Here is a 7,591-nt window from a genome sequence, read left to right as displayed (position 1 = left end):
GTTCATGAGGGAGGGGGGGTGGGGAGAGAGGGGGAAAATGAGCAACTGATATTAAGGGCTGCGGTGGAGGGCAAAAGTTTTGAGAATGATGAGGGCAACTCATGTACATATGTGCTTGACACAATGAATGTATGTATAGATTGTGATGAGAATTGTACGCGACCCCAATAAAATAATTTTTTTAAAAAGCTAACATAGTCCAATAAAATTAACCAGTGCATTCTCTTAATCGTGAATCTGGGCTCAGATTTAGAAGTTCACATTCCAGGCCTTCTGTATTGACGTCACTCACTCACTTCCCTCACATCAATGCTAGCTCATTGCAAGCCTGTTGAACTGCATAGAACTGCCTTGAGACTTTGAAGACTGTAACTCTTTACAGAAGTAGGAAGCCCATCTATCTCCCAAGAAGCTGCGGAAAGTGCTGAACTGCTGACTTTGCAGTTATCAGCCTAACGAGCAACCTCTATTCCACCAGGGCCCCTGTTTTATTGACTTATCTGGTTTAATTCCAACAACAAGCTCTGGGGCCCTCTCTGCCCCGATGTACCCTTAAATCCCAAGTTCCACTGTCCTCAGTGCTGTGTTTGCATGAATCATCATTAGGCCACAGAGAAAGGATTCCAGGAGAGAAAGCAAGCAGACTTATTAAAGGAGCTATTCTGAGCGCTTTACTCACTGGGCACTGCTTACTAGACTGTGGGTTTCCAAGGCAGCAGCTATGTTTCAGTTTCTCCTGTAAGGGTAGCTGCTAGGGAAATATCACCAATTAGAACAGACAAAAAGAAACCACAGATTGCTTTACCAGTTTCCCCCGACTTGACAGTCTATAGATGATGACAAAAGTTCACCATCCACTCTTTTCCTCAGGAGCGCTTATGTGTCTCTTGGAAGACCTCAAGCACATGAGGTTTTCAACCCAAATCTATAGTTTAAAATTTAAGTTATAGAATGTAAGCTAACCTACAGTCTCCTGAGAATTACTGTTAAACTTCTGGGGGTTGGGTCTATATACACTATCATTCTTTATTTTCAAAAATATATTTTTATAACGGTGCTTCCCATCATCGGCCACATATATTGTTGTTAGGTATCACTGAATCAATTCTGACTCATGACCTCACCATCCTCCTGGCTGTAGTGCTGCTGAATCGATCCTGAGTTGTTTATAAACTGTTGTCCAACTCTCAAAGGTTTCCATTCTATCACACACTGAATCTGATGCTTTCCCTGCTCTCTGACCCCATGGATGGAGAAGCAGATCATCACAAAACTTCAAGAGACTCCAGGTGGGTTTGTGTGTTAGGAGAAAACTTGTGGGGGAAAAGGAGGGTTTGGAAAGTGGAGACATGGGAATGGTTCCTGGAAAAGTACTCTGCACAGGAGGCATCCCATCCAAGTGGTAGCTTAGTGGTGTGCTCCTGAAAGGAGAGGGGGCTGGCAGGGTGCCGAGCAGCAGAGCTGGTCACTGGGGAAGAGTGGCAGTGCCTGTAGGCTGGCAGCCGGAGTTTGTCATGGCTCCTTGAAATGTTGCCCAGAGGTTTCTTTGCCAATGGATGCATCCTTGGACTCCTGAAGGAGGCAAACAAATCCAGGACAGAACAGCATGGGAAGCATGCTTTCAGGGACACCTGGGAAAAGGGAACTATTTCTCTTTGCTGAATAAAGAAGACCTAGGTTCTCACTCTGATTTTAATGACTAAAGACTAGCTGTGTGGTCCAGGGCAAAATCACTTCAGTTTCTATAAATTCTGGTTCTGTTTGGTGAGTAAAGAGGGGATCTGCATAAATAATCACGTCTGATTGGAAAATTCCTAGGGCTTCTCATGTCTCTGTGTATCTGGTAGCTGTTTTAGAAGCAAGAGCCTGGTACAGTTGTTTGCTATTGTTGATTTCTTTTCTTTTTTAAGCTTCTTTTGTCTAAGTATTTCTACAGTTGCACCAACTCCTGGTGGGATTAGCACAAGACACAAGACAACTGTGTGTCATCAGAAACGAATAGTTTGGAAAAGGCATTTCCCTAAACTAAATTAACTCTCACCACTCAAAAATAATAATAAAAGGCCATAGACAGAAGATCTCAAGGCCACCACAAATCAACATCTGAAGGCCAGCCCTAGAAAACATCTGGAAAAGAGCATTAAGCTAACCAACCAGTAGATCAAATGTTTGATTTCCTATTCACTGATGTTACTCACTGCAAAAGCAGTTAAAAGGGCTTATGAGGAACAATATCTTGGCACTGGTTGAACATTGAGGAAGCCCAGGTGTTTGCACTTGCTGTATCACAAGTGCCAATGTACATATTGTAATCCATGCAGTCTGCTGAGCCCTGGGACAGCAAACCGCACAAGTTCTGATTGGATAGGAGTGACCAGGCGACTGTGATGAAATAAAAGGCAATGCTTTTTTTTTTCATTGCAGCAACTTCCAGGGCAACTTCCTTGTGGAAAGTTCATTCTTACTAGATATGCATTAATTTTCTTTTACTAGAACGGTATATTACAGCCTGGGAAGGACTTGTATTTCCAGACAGAGTCCCTCTAAAACTGACCAGATGTTGAAAATGCTAGGAGGCTGGCCTACAAAGAAAAGGAGGAAGGGATTTCAACAAGAATTGTATCAGTGACAGACAGGAAAGGGAAGGGCCCACAGGTGAGTCTGCAAAGAGATAAGCAGATAAGCAGGCTAATGCAAGAGAATGTGAATTGTGCCAACTCCCCATTTCAAAGGGCCAGAGGCCTATACCCAACCTACAAATGAGATTTAGAATGAGACTAAGGCTACGTTGCAAAACAAAAGGAAATGAGGAAGTGCTCAGAGAGTCAGACAATCTGTTTATTTGCCACGTTACTTAGGCATTCCTTAAAACTAGCCATGCTTTAGACTTTAGAAGGGTGAATAGTTTGCTCTCTTACACAGGCAACGATTAATTACTGAGCATCTCATAAACATCAAACAATAGTTTTAGTGGGGGGGGGGTAAGAAATACTTGTAATGATGAGCAAAAATAGGTGTAGTCTCTGCCCTCTTGGGGGCAAATTATTGGGAAACCTCATTAATAAATGATCAGTTACCACCTACCATTTGTGTTAGAAGAAACCAAACAATCAGACAAAAAAGCTATGTAGAGGAATTGTTCCTTTGCTTGTCCCTGGGTGCAGTAAATGGTTAGCTGCTCATCTGAATGGTTGTTGCAACTCTTAACTGCATATGAAAGTTGGACATTGAGTAAGGAAGAGTGAAGAGAATTGATCCATTTAAATTGTAGTGCTATAGAAAAGAGGTGATGATTCTATGAAAAAGAAAGTTTAAAACTAAAAGGATTCAAACTTGCCAGAGAGTTCAAACTTTAATCTGGCCGATGAGACTCTGAAGAGCGAGCTGGTGAGATAGTGGGTTTTGATGAGTTGGGCTACTCATCATACAAGGTCAACAGTTTAAAACCACCAGCCCTGATTCAGAAGAAAGATGCGACTTTCTGCTTTCCTAAAGATTGACAATCTTAAAGAGGAGCCCCCCAAAGCACCTGTGAGATAATTGGACAGTCCCTCACAGAAGGGATTATATCTCCAGAGTGCAGTTCAGCACTGTTGAAACACCTAATGATCCTCTAGTTCTTTAATATTTCCTCCCCCTACTATTATGGTCTTAGTTTTATCTCATTAATCCTGTTAGACCTGAATGTGTTCATGTGTATAATTAAGATAATTACATGCATGAAATTCAAGATAGATAAACCCTTCAGGAACTGTAACAGGAGTAATGATTCCCTGAGGGTACAGAATGAGGGGGGGTGGAGAGGGGAAACTGATAGCAAGGATGACTATATATCCACACTAAGGGGAACGAACAACAGAATGGATGGTGTGAGATCGGAGGGGGGTGGTGGTGGAATAATAATAATATTCAATATAATAACAAGGGTTCTTGTGGGGTGGGGTGGGGTTTTGGCAGGGATGAAGAGGAGCTGATACCAAAGAAAGAAAATATTTTGAAAATGATGGAGGCAACAATTGTACAATCGTGCTTAATCTAATTGAGCAACGGATTGTTAAAAGATCTGTAGAGCTCCCAATAAAATGGAGGGGGGAAAAATATGTACACTCTTGGAAACCCTCAGGGGCAGTTCTGAGACTATGCATCAGAATTGAATGAGAACATGATGAGTAGGATTTAATCAGGTGAAGGAGGGGCTAGGATGGCAGTGGGGAAGAGCCATCCAGAATAGAGTCCTGGGATGCAACATGTTCCAAATTAAAACTAGGGATCTAATGTAGGAGCTAGATGTGCAGGAATCTCTTAAACTGCTGAGCTAGAGTGCTAACCTGAAGACTGGCAGTTTACTCAGCAGCATCATGGACAAGAGGCCTGCAATTAACTTCCACTTCAGATGATCACCATAAAAACACCATTGGCCACAGGGATTTTGTTGTTGTTTTTTAACAAAAAGAATCACCACAAGTCAGCATGGATTCAATAGCGGGGAGGGACGGGTTTGTTGATGTTGTTGTTATTGTGATTAAAATGTACACAACAAAACACCAATTCAACTATTTTTGCATAATACATTGACATTGATTACATTCTTAATGTGTGAAAACAATGTAGATACTATTTTCCAAATTATTCCACCACTATTAGTGTAGCATAAGAAACCCTAGTGGTGTAGTGGTTAGCTGTTGGGCTGCGATCTGCATCATCAGCAGTTTAAAACTACCAGCAGCTCCACATGAGAAAAACTGGGCTTCTTACTCCTGTAAAGAATGACAATCTCAGAAATCCATATGCAGGTCATACTTGGAGTCAACATTGACTCAATGACAGTGAGTTTGTTTTGCTTATTGTTGGTTTTTTTTATTAGCATAGCATAAGGTTAATGATCCTGGGAGAAAAAAATTATAACCAAAAAACCAAAAATGCTTCCTTAAGCAAAAATTCTCTTTCCCCTTACCGACCATGCAGGGATAATCTTTGATTTCTATATATTTCCTAAGTAGGATCATATAGTAACTGTTCTTTTTCAAATGTCTTATGGTACAAAAGAAACCCCACATTTCAAATATAACTTAAGGGAAAACATTGATTAAGTCTTTAAACAGGACAAAATGAAAATACTAAACTTACTGCTGTGGGTCAATGCTGACTCAGTGAGAGGCCCAGTAGGACAGAGTAGAATTGCCCCTTTGTGTTTCGGAGACTGTAACTGTTTACAGGAGTAGAAAGCACATCGTTCTCCAAGAGAGTGATTGGTCATTTCCAATTGCCAACCTTGCAGACAGCAGTCCAATACGTAACCACTATGCCACCAGGGCATAAACAGGACAAAGACATATTATTCTGATGAGGGAGACCCATAGCTTGAGGTCATAATGGCATCCAAAAATAAGACTTTCTATGTCCATAAAGAGTTTCAGCCTCAAAAAAAAAAGAGAAGAAGAGTTATAGCCTTGGAAACCCAAAGACCGTGCTAAGCTGTCCTATAGTGTCTCTATGAGTTGAAATAAACTTGATGGCAGTGAATTTGAGTTTGGGGGATTTGCTGGTGTTTTCAGAAAGAGCAAAGTGTTGGGTAGGGGGGTGACTAGGATGGAACAATTAATCAGATAATGTCATCCTTAGGAGAGAACACTAAGCAAGGGTTGGCTGCTTATTCTAGCTGAAGTAGATCATTCAGAGGCTAAGAGGAGAGGGAAATGCTTAATTAAAGTTTAAGTCAAGTATTTTGTCCAGATTCATCAGTGCATAATCATTTTGAGGCAAAGAATGGGAATTTGGAAGTCTGTGTCTGCTCCTGGAGTCCTGGTCGTGTGGCGGTTACATGTTGGGCTGCTAACCACAAGATCAGCAATTCAAAGCCACCAGCTGCTCCATGGGAGGAAGACAAAGCTTTCTACTCCCATAAAGAGTTACATCTCACAGAGGCAGTTCTGCCTTGCCCTATAGGGTCGTTACGAGTCAGAATGGACTCAGTGGCAGTGAGTTTGAGGTTGTTTTGTTTTTGTTTTATTGTTTCTGGTCATAGGTTATCAAGGGAAGCATGTGAGCATCTGATCTAAGTCATAGAGAAAAGAGTGGCTCTTTGAAAATAGAAGGTGAGGAAGTTTTTATCATGACGGGTTTTCAGTAGTCCCTGAGTGGTGCAAACAGAAAGCTCTTGGCTGCTAATTGGAGGATTGAGATTCAAGATTCCATAGTTCTCAACCTTCCTAATGCTGCGAACCTTTAGTACAGTTCCTCATGTTGTGGTGAGCCCCCAAACATAAAATTATTTTCATTGCTACTTCATAACTGTAATTTTACTACTGTTATAAATCATCATGTAAATATCTGATATGCAGGATATATTTTCATTGTTACAAATTGAACATAATTCAACATAATTAAAGCATAGTGATTCATCACAAAACAATATCTAATTATATATTGTGAAATATTTATGTGTTTTCTGATAGTCTTCGGCAACCCCTGTGAAAGGGTTGTTCGACCCCCAAAGGGTTCGCAACCCACATGTTGAGAACTGCTGACTTACAGGTATCTCAGAAGAAAGGCCTAAAGAAAACCACGGCCAGACATCTGTGTTCCAATGTTCATGCGGCACAGTTCACAATTGCAAGGAGTTGGAAACAACCCAAATTTCCATCAACAGATGAATGGATTAAAAAACTGTGGTACATACATACAACGGAGGACCAAAAATCCCAAGGAGTGATGCAGGGACTCAGGGGAAAATGGCGACTCCATGGGACTCACCCGTCTGGAGCTCCTGTTGCCAGACCAGAAAACTAGGAGGTAAGGTGAAAAAAACGGGGAGGTGGAGTCCTGAAATTAGAACTAGGGTATTAGGGTCTTTCCTGATCCCCTTTTTTGTTTGTGATTTCCACTCACAAAGCAAACAAAGAACGCCTTTAAAGCGCTCTAGCTTTTGCTAGCCCTCTGGCTTCAGCTGGAAAGCTCCAGGCGTGGGAGCAGTGATTTCTCCAGGCTGATGCCCTAGAGGGGACATAATCCCAGACACGAGGAGAACCCCACACCAGAGCTCTCTGCGCTGTTGCCTGCCTTGAGCTCACAGCCTGGGGAGTGGGGGTAGCGGGTAGCCAAAATTTGGAGTAGAAGAAAAAGCAGATTTTTACCTGAGGCAGATCGCAGTGTGGGAGAAAATAGGTGGATAGTCAGAGACCAGAGAGTGAATTTAGTTCCAATTGGCTGAGAAGGAAACAACCCTCCTGATAAACTGGATCTCCCCCTCTGGGGGTCAGCGTGACAGCCCTCAAATCAGAGCACATAACAAGCATAACATTAAAAAGAGTGAAATATATATTATTGGTTAAAAACTCAAACCCCAGTCTTGTCTCTCAGCTCCAAGAAGCACATAGATGTGGGGGGAGGGGTCCCTTAACATAAATCAGCACAAAAAGAAGCCCAGCTAAGGAATTCCAGAACTCAGCTACAGGGCCTGGGGGCTCTTTGCATATTAAAGACCCACTGAAGCAAGTCTTAGATTCTAACAGAGCACTGAACTGCAGCCTGGAGAGTGAGGGAGACAATTCAATTTGATTCTATTCTAGCTGGCCAGGGGGATAAAAAATAT

The sequence above is a fragment of the Echinops telfairi genome, unplaced genomic scaffold, assembly GCF_000313985.2.
Source record: "Echinops telfairi isolate 266 unplaced genomic scaffold, ASM31398v2 ScPeMD7_7468;HRSCAF=8506_0, whole genome shotgun sequence".
NCBI classification, from domain to species: Eukaryota; Metazoa; Chordata; class Mammalia; order Afrosoricida; family Tenrecidae; genus Echinops; species Echinops telfairi.
The sequence above is the reverse complement of the archived record's forward strand: the minus strand, read 5'-3'. Positions refer to the sequence as shown.